This window comes from Carcharodon carcharias, chromosome 27 (assembly GCF_017639515.1).
Source record: "Carcharodon carcharias isolate sCarCar2 chromosome 27, sCarCar2.pri, whole genome shotgun sequence".
NCBI classification, from domain to species: Eukaryota; Metazoa; Chordata; class Chondrichthyes; order Lamniformes; family Lamnidae; genus Carcharodon; species Carcharodon carcharias.
The window spans coordinates 9,481,022-9,494,726 of NC_054493.1; the positions used below are offsets into that span (position 1 = coordinate 9,481,022).

Sequence of the window (13,705 nt, forward strand, 5' to 3'; positions counted from 1 at the left end):
CAGCAATCTGGGTCTCTATTGCTGAGAAATGGAATACAGCTGCTGTTCTCAGGAACGCTGCAGCGAGACTGATGTAACAATGTAATCATAAAATGGCCTAGCACCCACGTATCCAAACAATGACAAAAGCGGCCCTTCCAACGTCCGATCTCTGGCCCCTTTTTAAACGACAAAACGAATTCATCACAATTTGCTTCTCTCTCTTAATGATCTATTTCTTCTCCCTTTCATTAAATTACTCAATTCTCTTTTGAAAAAGTCATTTCTGCAGAATCCAAGCTTGCGCTGCCTTAATTGACAAGGTTCACATGACCATTTGGATTGGGTTCCTAATATACTTTACCAGATGTACATGATGTCATTATGCAATTGATCTCACATCGAATTTGCGGAAGTGTTATTGTTTCAACCTTACTATTTTTACAATCTTATTACTTTTGCTCCATGCCCCTTCAACCGAGGGTGCGATATTACAGAGCAAAATGTTTGTTCCGAAGTTTAACAGGCCCCGGCCAAGATCACGTGCTTCAATTGTTCCTTTACTTCATTTGGTTTGAAATAATTTTGTTCCTGCACCGGAATGTAACAGAGGATAAACATTTGTGGAACAAACTGGGCAGTGCTGAGCTACCAGGGTGTTTGAAGGTTTCCAATGGTTGGACTGAGGGTCCATGTCACTTGCTGCAGGGAAGCGACTGTTGGTTTCACCCTGGTGCCTCAGCTTGTTTTGAATTTCAAAATGTAGACGTGTCCTGTCCAGCAAATGTCTCCGAGTGCAATGCTTTCTGCTCAATCATCAGGAACATCCTTCTCATCCTTGGAAGACGAAATTAAAGAAACTCAGTACTTGTTCCGTTATTCTATATTTAATATTCATATTTTATCTCTTATTGATGCCTTCGTCTGAATTGATACTCTCTGAAATATACACCAGCCCCGAATTGCAAAAATGACAGATAGACGAAAGAATGTCAGTCAACAGGTATGCAAATCATATGGTGCTCATTTGAAATTGAGCGCAGTTAGCTTTTAAACAAAATGCAAGAATTTTACTGGGAATAGGCTTGAGAACGATGCGTTAATTAGATCTGATCACTCTTTGTCTGTCTTTATGAGCACACGTTACTATGAGATACCTTTGATATGGTGAGTAACTGTTTTAAGCTGCATGGAAAGACGTGCCGATTTTGCTGCAGATAAAAGCAAAAAACTGCGGGTGCTGGAAATCCAAAACAAAAATAAAAATACCTGGAAAATTCAGCAGGACTGGCAGCATCTGCGGAGAGGAAGCCAGTTAACGTTTCGAGTCCGTATGACTCTTCAACAGAACTGAGTAAAATTGGAAAAGAGGAGAAATATAAAATCTCATATACCTTTTACCTCTTTTCTATTTATTAACTGTGTTCTTCTCCGCAGATGCTGCCAGACTTGCTGAGTTTTTGCAGGTATTCTGATTTGGCTGCATGCGTTTTATGACCTCGGTGAGAGCAAATGCAATTTGCATGCAACATTGGAAATTCAGGTAAGCTTCAAAGATGCAAATCATCCTCAATATTTAAGTTTTCATAATGTTTCTGCCCGGTTTCAAACCGGGGACCTTTCGCGTGTTAGGCGAATGTGATAGCCACTACACTACAGAAACTGATATATCATGCAGCCCTTCTGGAATGCTAAACTGCACTGTAATGCTGCAGCAATCGGAGTCCCTGTTGCGGAGAAATGAAATACAGCTGCTATTCTCAGGAACGCTGCAGCGAGACTCATGTAACAATGTAATCATAAAATGGCCTAGCACTGTGCATCCAATCAAAGGCATAAGAGGCCCTTCTATCATCCGATCCAAGGCCCCTTTTTAAACGAGCACACTAACTAATCGCACATTGCTTCTCTCTCTTAGTGAACACGTTTTTTCCTCCCTTTCATTGAATTGCTGAATTCCCTTTTGAAAAAGTCGTTTCTGCAGAATCCATGCCTGGGTTACCTTAACTCACAAGGTTCACATGACGATTTGACCTTGGCTTCTTCACATACTTCGCCAGATGAACATGGTGTAATTACGCAATTGAGCTCATATCGAACTTGTGAAAGTGTGATTTTTCAACCTTACTATTTTTACAATCTTATTATTTTGCTCCACAGCCATTCAATCGAGGATGCTATATTACAGAGAAAAATGTTTGTTCCGGAGTTTAGCAGGGCCCTGCCAAGGTTGCATGCTTCAATTCTTCATTGACTTCATTTGGTTTGAAATAATTTTGATCCTGGACCAGAATCTAACAGAGGATAAATATTTGTGGAACAAACAAGGCAATGCTGAGCTACCAGAATGTTTGGAGGTTTCCAATGGTTGGACTGAGGGTCACTTGTTGCAGGAAGACAGCTGTTCGTTTCAGCCTGGTGTCTCAGCTTATTTGAATTTCAAAATGTAGGCGTGTCCATCCAGCAAATGTCTCCGGGTGCTATGCTTTCTGCTCCATTATTAGGAATATCCGTCTTATTCTTGGCAGACAAATTTAAACAAACTTCACTCCGCATTTGTTCCGTTATTCTATATTTAATATTAATATTGTATGTGTTATTGCTGCCTTCATTTGAATTGAGACTCTCTGAAAGATACACCGAAACTCGAATTGCAAACATGACTGATAGACAAAAGAATGCCAATCAACAGGTAATGCAAACCATGTGGTGCTCTTTTGAAATTGAGTACAATTAGCTTTTAAACAAAATGCAGGAATTTTACTGGGAGCAGTTCTGAGAATTATGCATTCGTTATATTTGATCCCTCTTTGCTCCAGGTGAGAAGCCTTCTGGTGCCTTAATCGCAACCATGTAAAAGACAGGGGGGGATGCCAGCAGATCTGCACTGTGCCTCGGTTTCCATGACTCCCTCGGTCATTTTATCTGATACTCTATGCTGAAGACCGAATATTTAAAGGAGTGATTCTGTAACAGGTCTTTCATTACCTCTGGTTCAATTGAAGCATCGCTTGCGCCTGTCCTTATGTGCACACTTTTGCATGAGACATCTTTGAGATGGTGAGTTACAATGTAAATCTGTATCGAGAACCCACTAAATTCAGTTGCTGGCCAGATGAACTGCTTAAATGAGCGCTGAGTCAAAAAACGAACATGTATTTCTACTCAGTGTGTCATGAAATTTCAGTATTTCTCATTTTGCTGCATTCATTTCAAGGCCCAGGTGAGAGCAAAAGCACCATTTCTGTAGCATGTGAGATTCAGGTAACATTCAACAACAAACATGACATACACAAAATTTCCTCTCTCAAAATTGGCAGGCTTGGATAAGTTTTCTGCCTGGTTTCAAACCGGTGATTTTTCGCGTGTGAGGCAAACGTGACAACCACTAAACTACAGAAACATTGGCCAGACATGACTGCAGTGAATCTATCTGGAATGGTAAACTGTGCTGTCATGCAGCAGCGCTTTGGCTCATTGGATGGGACAAATGGAATTCAGCTGCTATAATTGGGAATGCTGCAGACAGACTCAATAACAATGTCATCATAAAATGGCTTAACACCATGTATCCATGCAATGGCCCTTCCATCATCTTTTCTCTGTCAGTTATTTTAAAGAGCCAACGAATTAATCCCAGTTTCCTTCTCTCCAATAGTCAACTTGTTATTTTTCTGCATATCAATTAATTGCATCATTCCCTTTTGAAAAAGGAGTTTCCGCAGATTCCATGCCTAGTTTGCCTGAATTAACAACGTTTCCCTCACCCAGTGCCATGAAGGTTTAGACTTGTGTTCCTTACATAGCTATGCATATGAAGATTATTTACTTACCTCTTGTTTTCACATTGAATTGACGAAAATGCTTACTTTTCTGATCAAACATCTCATTATTTCTGAGTTATTTCCACAATCTGATTACACTTGCTCCATGATTCGTTAATCGAGGGTGTTATATCACAGTGGAAAATGATTGCTACAGTTAAACAGAGCCCTGCCAGGATCACATGCTGTAATAGGTCGTTTCGTTCAGTTGTTTAAATATAATTTTGTTCTGGGAATGTAATTTTACAGAATATATATTTCTTTAGGAAACAGGATAGTGCTGATCTACCAGAATGTTTGGAGGATTCCAGTGCTTAGACTGAGAGGTCATGTCACTTGTTACAGAAAGACAACTTTTGGTTTCCACCTGGTGCCGCTGTTTGTTTGAATTTCAAAATTCAGAAGACTCGGTTCAGCAAATGTCTTAGGCAGAAATGCTACCGGCTAAATCATTATGAACACACTTCTCCTCGGCAGAAGAAATTCAACAAACTTTTATCAGCAATTTGTTTTACCTTATTCACCATTCAGTATTAATGTATTTGATATTGATGCCCTTGGTTGACTTGATGCTCTCTGAAATCGACAACATCGAATTGCAAACTTGACTGTCAAACAAAAGAATGTAAGTCACCGGGTAATGCATTTGCTATGGGTCTGATGTGAGATGTCAGCATTTCAACAAAATCAAAGAATTTTACAGGAAATAGGCTTGGGAACGATGCGTTAATTAGATCTGATCCCTCTTTGTCTGTCTTTATGAGCACACATTACACTGAGACACCTTTGACACGGTGAGTAACTTTCGTAAGCTGCATCGAAAAGCCCATGGATTTATCGTGTTGACTAAACGAGCTGCTAATATGTAAGCGCAGTGAACTACGAACATCTATCCACTCAAGTGCGTCATGGAATCTCAGCAGGTGCTGATTTTGCTGCATTCATTTTGTGACCTCGGTGAGAGAAAATGCAATATCGCCTGCAACCTAGAAGATTCAGGTAGGCATCAACGACGCAAATTATCCTCACTATTTAATGAGTAAGTTTTCATAATGTTTCTGCCCGGTTCAGAACCGGGGACCATTCGCGTGTGAGACAAACGTGATAACCACTACACTACAGAAACTGCCGCACGGTTTCGTTATTCATGTCCGGAATGCTAAACTGCGCTGTAACGCTGCAGCAATCTGGGTCTCTATTGCGGAGAAAAGGAATACAGCTGCTGTTCTCAGGAACGCTGCAGCGAGACTGATGTAACAATGTAATCATAAAATGGCCTAGCACCCACGTATCCAAACAATGACAAAAGCGGCCCTTCCAACGTCCGATCTCTGGCCCCTTTTTAAACGACAAAACGAATTCATCACAATTTGCTTCTCTCTCTTAATGATCTATTTCTTCTCCCTTTCATTAAATTACTCAATTCTCTTTTGAAAAAGTCATTTCTGCAGAATCCAAGCTTGCGCTGCCTTAATTGACAAGGTTCACATGACCATTTGGACTTGGGTTCCTAATATACTTTACCAGATGTACATGATGTCATTATGCAATTGATCTCACATCGAATTTGCAAAAGTGTTATTGTTTCAACCTTACTATTTTTACAATCTTATTACTTTTGCTCCATACCCCTTCAACCGAAGGTGCGATATTACAGAGCAAAATGTTTGTTCCGAAGTTTAACAGGCCCCGGCCAAGATCACGTGCTTCAATTGTTCCTTTACTTCATTTGGTTTGAAATAATTTGGTTCATGGACCGGAATCTAACAGAGGATAAATATTTGTGGAACAAACTGGGCAGTGCTGAGCTACCAGGGTGTTTGAAGGTTTCCAATGGTTGGACTGAGGGGTCATGTCACTTGCTGCAGGGAAGCAACTGTTGGTTTCACCCTGGTGCCTCAGCTTGTTTTGAATTTCAAAATGTAGACGTGTCCGTCCAGCAAATGTTTCCGAGTGCAATGCTTTCTGCTCAATCATCAGGAACATCCTTCTCATCCTTGGAAGACAAAATTAAAGAAACTCAGTACTTGTTCCGTTATTCTATATTTAAGATTCATATTTTATCTCTTATTGATGCCTTCGTCTGAATTGAAACTCTCTGAAATATACACCAGCCCCGAATTGCAAACATGACTGATAGACGAAAGAATGTCAGTCAACAAGTATGCAAATCATATGGTGCTCATTTGAAATTGAGCGCAGTTAGCTTTTAAACAAAATGCAAGAACTTTACTGAGAATAGGCTTGAGAACGATGCGTTAATTAGATCTGATCACTCTTTGTCTGTCTTTATGAGCACACGTTACTATGAGATACCGTTGATATGGTGAGTAACTGTTTTAAGCTGCATGGAAAGACGTGCTGATTTTGCTGCAGATAAAAGCAAAAAACTGCGGGTGCTGGAAATCCAAAACCAAAATAAAAATACCTGGAAAATTCAGCAGGTCTGGTAGCATCTGCGGAGTGGAAGACAGTTAACGTTTCGAGTCCGTATGACTCTTCAACAGAACTGAGTAAAATTGGAAAAGAGGAGAAATATAAAATCTCATATAACTTTTACCTCTTTTCTACTTATTAACTGTGTCCCTCTCCGCAGATGCTGCCAGACTTCCTGAGTTTTTGCAGGTATTCTGATTTGGCTGCATGCGTTTTATGACCTCAGTGAGAGCAAATGCAATTTGCATGCAACATTGGAAATTCAGGTGAGCTTCAAAGATGCAAATCATCCTCAATATTTAAGTGTTCATAATGTTTCTGCCCGGTTTCAAATCAGGGACCTTTCGCGTGTTAGGCGAATGTGATAGCCACCACACTACAGAAACTGATATATCATGCATCCCTGTCTGGAATGCTAAACTGCACTGTAAAGCTGTAGCAAGCTGAGTCCCTGTTGCGGAGAAATGAAATACAGCTGCTATTCTCAGGAACGCTGCAGTGAGACTCATGTCACATTGTTATCATAAAATGGCCTAGCACCGTGCATCCAATCAATGGCATATGAGGCCCTTCTATCATCCGATACATGGCCCCTTTTTAAACGAGCACACTAACTAATCGCAAATTGCTTCTCTCTCTTAGTGAACACGTTTTTTCCTCCCTTTCATTAAATTGCTGAATTCCCTTTTGAAAAAGTCGTTTCTGCAGAATCCATGCCTGGGTTACTTTAACTCACAAGGTTCACATGACGATTTGGACTTGGGTTCCTCATATATTTCGCCAGATGAACATGGTGTAATTATGCAATTGAGCTCATATCGAATTGCAAAAGTGTGATTTTTCAACCTTACTATTTTTACAATCTTATTATTTTGCTCCACAGCCATTCAATCGAGGGTGCTATGTTACAGAGGAAAATGTTTGTTCCGGAGCTTAGCAGGGCCCTGCCAAGATTGCATGCTTCAATTCTTCATTGACTTCATTTGGTTTGAAATAATTTTGATCCTGGACCAGAATCTAACAGAGGATAAATATTTGTGGAACAAACAAGGCAATGCTGAGCTACCAGAATGTTTGGAGTTTTCCAATGGTTGGACTGAGGGTCACTTGTTGCAGGAAGACAGCTGTTCACTTCAGCCTGGTGCCTCAGCTTATTTGAATTTCAAAATGTAGGCGTGTCCATCCAGCAAATGTCTCCGGGTGCAATGCTTTCTGCTCAATTATTAGGAATATCCGTCTTATCCTTGGCAGACAAAATTAAACAAACTTCACTCCGCATTTGTTCCGTTATTCTATATTTAATATTAATATTGTATCTGTTATTGCTGCCTTCATTTGAATTGAGACTCTCTGAAAGATACACCGAAACTCGAATTGCAAACATGACTGATAGACAAAAGTATGCCAATCAACAGGTAATGCAAACCATGTGGTGCTCTTTTGAAATTGAGTACAAATAGCTTTTAAACAAAATGCAGGAATTTTACTGGGAGCAGTTTTGAGAATAATGCATTCATTATATTTGATCCCTCTTTGCTCCAGGTGAGAAGCCTTCTGGTGCCTTAATCACAACCATGTAGAAGACATGGGGGTGGGGGGGAAGCCAGCAGATCTGCACTGTGCCTCAGTTTCCATGACTCCCTCGGTCATTTTTTCTGATACTCTATGCTGAAGACCGAATATTTAAAGGAGTGATTCTGTAACAGGTCTGTCATTTCCTCTGGTTCAATTGAAGCATCGCTTGCGCCTGTCCTTATGTGCACACTTTAGCATGAGACATCTTTGAGATGGTGAGTAACGATGTAAATCTGCATCGAGAACCCACTAAATTCTGTTGCTGGCCAGAAGAACTGCTAAAATGTGCGCTGAGTCAAAAAACGAACATCTATTTCTACTCAGTGTGTCGTGAAATTTCAGTATTTCTCAATTTGCTGCATTCATTTCAAGGCCCAGGTAAGAGCAAAAGCACCATTTCTGTAGCATGTGAGATTCAGGTAACATTCAACAACAAACATGACATACACAAATTTTCCTCTCTCAACATTGGCAGGCTTGGATAAGGTTTCTGCCTGGTTTCAAACCGGTGATTTTTCGCGTGTGAGGCAAACGTGACAACCACTAAACTACAGAAACATTGGCCAGACATCACTGCAGTGAATCTATCTGGAATGGTAAACTGTGCTGTCATGCAGCAGCGCTTTGGCTCGTTGGATGGGACAAATGGAATTCAGCTGCTATAATTGGGAATGCTGCAGACAGACTCAATAACAATGTCATCATAAAATGGCTTAACACCATGTATCCATGCAATGGCCCTTCCATCATCTTTTCTCTGTCAGTTTTTTTAAAGAGCCAACGAATTATTCCCAGTTTCCTTCTCTCCAATAGTCAACTTGTTATTTTTCTGCATATCAATTAATTGCATCATTCCCTTTTGAAAAAGGAGTTTCCGCAGATTCCATGCCTAGTTTGCCTGAATTAACAACGTTTCCCTCACCCAGTGCCATGAAGGTTTAGACTTGTGTTCCTTACATAGCTATGCATATGAACATTATTTACTTACCTCTTGTTTACATATCGAATTGACGAAAATGCTTACTTTTCTGATCAAACATCTCATTATTTCTGAGTTATTTCCACAATCTGATTACATTTGCTCCATGACTCGTTAATCGAGGGTGTTATATCACAGTGGAAAATGATTGCTACAGTTAAACAGAGCCCTGCCAGGATCACATGTTGTAATAGGTCGTTTCGTTCAGTTGTTTAAATATAATTTTGTTCTGGGAATGTAATTTTACAGAATATATATTTCTTTAGGAAACAGGATAGTGCTGATCTACCAGAATGTTTGGAGGATTCCAGTGCTTAGACTGAGAGGTCATGTCACTTGTTACAGAATGACAACTCTTTGGTTTCCCCCTGATGCCGCTGTTTGTTTGAATTTCAAAATACAGAAGGCTCGGTTCAGCAAATGTCTTAGGCAGCAATGCTACCGGCTAAATCATTATGAACACACTTCTCCTCGGCAGAAGAAACTCAACAAACTTTTCTCAGCAATTTATTTTACCTTATTCACCATTCAGTATTAATGTATTTGATATTGATGCCCTTGGTTGACTTGATGCTCTCTGAAATCGACAACATCGAAGTGCAAACTTGACTGTCAAACAAAAGAATGTAAGTCACCAGGTAATGCATTTGATATGGGTCTGATGTGAGATGTCAGCATTTCAACAAAATCAAAGAATTTTACAGGAAATAGGCTTGGGAACGATGCGTTAATTAATCTGATCCCTCTTTGTCTGTCTTTATGAGCACACATTACACTGAGACACCTTTGACACGGTGAGTAACTTTTGTAAGCTGCATCGAAAAGCCCATGGATTTATCGTGTTGACTAAACGAGCAGCTAATATGTAAGCGCAGTGAACTACGAACATTTATCCACTCAAGTGTGTCATGGAATCTCAGCAGGTGCTGATTTTGCTGCATTCATTTTGTGACCTCGGTGAGAGAAAATGCAATATCGCCTGCAACCTATGAGATTCAGGTAGGCTTCAACGACGCAAATTATCCTCACTATTTAATGAGTAAGTTTTCATAATGTTTCTGCCCAGTTTCCAACCGGGGACCTTTCGCATGTGAGGCGAACGTGATAACCACTACACTACAGAAACTGCCACGCGGTCTCGTTATTCCTGTCCGGAATGCTAAACTGCGCTGTAACGCTGCAGCAATCTGGGTCTCTATTGCGGAGAAATGGAATACAGCTGCTGTTCTCAGGAACGCTGCAGCGAGACTGATGTAACAATGTAATCATAAAATGGCCTAGCACCCACGTATCCAAACAATGAAAAAAGTGGCCCATCCAACGTCCGATCGCTGGCCCCTTTTAAAACGACAAAACGAATTCATCACAATTTGCTTCTCTCTCTTAATGATCTATTTCTTCTCCCTTTCATTAAATTACTCAATTCTCTTTTGAAAAAGTCATTTCTGCAGAATCCATGCTTGCGCTGCCTTAATTGACAAGGTTCACATGACCATTTGGACTTGGGTTCCTAATATACTTTACCAGATGTACATGATGTCATTATGCAATTGATCTCACATCGAATTTGCAAAAGTGTTATTGTTTCAACCTTACTATTTTTACAATCTTATTACTTTTACTCCATACCCCTTCAACCGAAGGTGCGATATTACAGAGCAAAATGTTTGTTCCGAAGTTTAACAGGCCCCGGCCAAGATCACATGCTTCAATTGTTCCTTTACTTCGTTTGGTTTGAAATAATTTGGTTCCTGGACCGGAATCTAACAGAGGATAAATATTTGTGGAACAAACTGGGCAGTGCTGAGCTACCAGGGTGTTTGAAGGTTTACAATGGTTGGACTGAGGGGTCATGTCACTTGCTGCAGGGAAGCAACTGTTGGTTTCACCCTGGTGCCTCAGCTTGTTTTGAATTTCAAAATGTAGACGTGTCCGTCCAGCAAATGTCTCCGAGTGCAATGCTTTCTGCTCAATCATCAGGAACATCCTTGTCATCCTTGGAAGACAAAATTAAAGAAACTCAGTACTTGTTCCGTTATTCTATATTTAAGATTCATATTTTATCTCTTATTGATGCCTTTGTCTGAATTGAAACTCTCTGAAATATACACCAGCCCCGAATTGCAAACATGACTGATAGACGAAAGAATGTCAGTCAACAGGTATGCAAATCATATGGTGCTCATTTGAAATTGAGCGCAGTTAGCTTTTAAACAAAATGCAAGAACTTTACTGAGAATAGGCTTGAGAACGATGCGTTAATTAGATCTGATCACTCTTTGTCTGTCTTTATGAGCACACGTTACTATGACATACCTTTGATATGGTGAGTAACTGTTTTAAGCTGCATGGAAAGACGTGTTGATTTTGCTGCAGATAAAAGCAAAAAACTGCGGGTGCTGGAAATCCAAAACCAAAATAAAAATACCTGGAAAATTCAGCAGGTCTGGTAGCATCTGCGGAGTGGAAGATAGTTAACGTTTCGAGTCCGTATGACTCTTCAACAGAACTGAGTAAAATTGGAAAAGAGGAGAAATATAAAATCTCATATACCTTTTACCTCTTTTCTACTTATTAACTGTGTCCCTCTCCGCAGATGCTGCCAGACTTGCTGAGTTTTTGCAGGTATTCTGATTTGGCTGCATGCGTTGTATGACCTCAGTGAGAGGAAATGCAATTTGCATGCAACATTGGAAATTCAGGTGAGCTTCAAAGATGCAAATCATCCTCAATATTTAAGTTTTCATAATGTTTCTGCCCGGTTTCGAACCTGGGACTTCTCGCGTGTTAGGCGAATGTGATAGCCACTACACTACAGAAACTGACGTATCAGGCATCCCTGTCTGGAATGCTAAACTGCACTGTAACGCTGCAGCAATCTGAGTCCCTGTTGTGGAGAAATGAAATACAGCTGCTATTCTCAGGAACGCTGCAGCGAGACTCATGTAACAATGTTATCATAAAATGGCCTAGCACCGTGCATCCAATCAAAGGCATATGAGGCCCTTCTATCATCTGATCCAAGGCCCCTTTTTAAACGAGCAGACTAACTAATCGCAAATTGCTTCTCTCTCTTAGTGAACACGTTTTTTCCTCCCTTTCATTAAATTGCTGAATTCCCTTTTGAAAAAGTCGTTTCTGCAGAATCCATGCCTGGGTTACCTTAACTCACAAGGTTCACATGACGATTTGGACTTGGGTTCCTCATATACTTCGCCAGATGAACATGGTGTAATTATGCAATTGAGCTCATATCGAACTTGCGAAAGTGTGATTTTTCAACCTTACTATTTTTACAATCTTATTTTGCTCCACAGCCATTCAATCGAGGGTGCTATATTACAGAGGAAAATGTTTGTTCCGGAGCTTAGCAGGGCCCTGCCAAGATTGCATGCTTCAATTCTTCATTGACTTCATTTGGTTTGAAATAATTTTGATCCTGGACCGGAATCTAACAGAGGATAAATATTTGTGAAACAAACAAGGCAATGCTGAGCTACCAGAATGTTTGGAGGTTTCCAATGGTTGGACTGAGGGTCACTTGTTGCAGGAAGACAGCTGTTCGCTTCAGCCTGGTGCCTCAGCTTATTTGAATTTCAAAATGTAGGCGTGTCCATCCAGCAAATGTCTCCGGGTGCAATGCTTTCTGCTCAATTATTAGGAATATCCGTCTTATCCTTGGCAGACAAAATTAAACAAACTTCACTCCGCATTTGTTCCGTTATTCTATATTTAATACTAATATTGTATCTGTTATTGCTGCCTTCATTTGAATTGAGACTCTCTGAAAGATACACCGAAACTCGAATTGCAAACATGACTGATAGACAAAAGTATGCCAATCAACAGGTAATGCAAACCATGTGGTGCTCTTTTGAAATTGAGTACAAATAGCTTTTAAACAAAATGCAGGAATTTTACTGGGAGCAGTTTTGAGAATTATGCATTCATTATATTTGATCCCTCTTTGCTCCAGGTGAGAAGCCTTCTGGTGCCTTAATCACAACCATGTAGAAGACATGGGGGTGGGGGGGAAGCCAGCAGATCTGCACTGTGCCTCAGTTTCCATGACTCCCTCGGTCATTTTTTCTGATACTCTATGCTGAAGACCGAATATTTAAAGGAGTGATTCTGTAACAGGTCTGTCATTTCCTCTGGTTCAATTGAAGCATCGCTTGCGCCTGTCCTTATGTGCACACTTTAGCATGAGACATCTTTGAGATGGTGAGTAACGATGTAAATCTGCATCGAGAACCCACTAAATTCTGTTGCTGGCCAGAAGAACTGCTAAAATGTGCGATGAGTCAAAAAACGAACATCTATTTCTACTCAGTGTGTCGTGAAATTTCAGTATTTCTCATTTTGCTGCATTCATTTCAAGGCCCAGGTAAGAGCAAAAGCACCATTTCTGTAGCATGTGAGATTCAGGTAACATTCAACAACAAACATGACATACACAAATTTTCCTCTCTCAACATTGGCAGGCTTGGATAAGGTTTCTGCCTGGTTTCAAACCGGTGATTTTTCGCGTGTGAGGCAAACGTGACAACCACTAAACTACAGAAACATTGGCCAGACATCACTGCAGTGAATCTATCTGGAATGGTAAACTGTGCTGTCATGCAGCAGCGCTTTGGCTCATTGGATGGGACAAATGGAATTCAGCTGCTATAATTGGGAATGCTGCAGACAGACTCAATAACAATGTCATCATAAAATGGCTTAACACCATGTATCCATGCAACGGCCCTTCCATCATCTTTTCTCTGTCAGTTTTTTTAAAGAGCCAACGAATTAATCCCAGTTTCCTTCTCTCCAATAGTCAACTTGTTATTTTTCTGCATATCAATTAATTGCATCATTCCCTTTTGAAAAAGGAGTTTCCGCAGATTCCATGCCTAGTTTGCCTGAA

At 40.4% G+C, this 13,705-nt stretch overlaps 3 non-coding genes across 3 annotated transcripts; all 3 read right to left on the reverse strand.

Annotated features, from left to right (window-relative positions):
- Positions 1-1,569: 1,569 nt before the first annotated feature.
- trnav-aac lies at positions 1,570-1,642 on the reverse strand. The gene has a single exon. It is a non-coding gene; the product is annotated as a tRNA-Val (tRNA).
- Positions 1,643-9,846: 8,204 nt separating this feature from the next.
- On the reverse strand, positions 9,847-9,919 carry trnav-cac. Its single transcript has one exon. It is a non-coding gene; the product is annotated as a tRNA-Val (tRNA).
- A 1,623-nt stretch (positions 9,920-11,542) lies between these two features.
- trnav-aac lies at positions 11,543-11,615 on the reverse strand. The gene has a single exon. It is a non-coding gene; the product is annotated as a tRNA-Val (tRNA).
- Between the last annotated feature and the right edge of the window lie 2,090 nt (positions 11,616-13,705).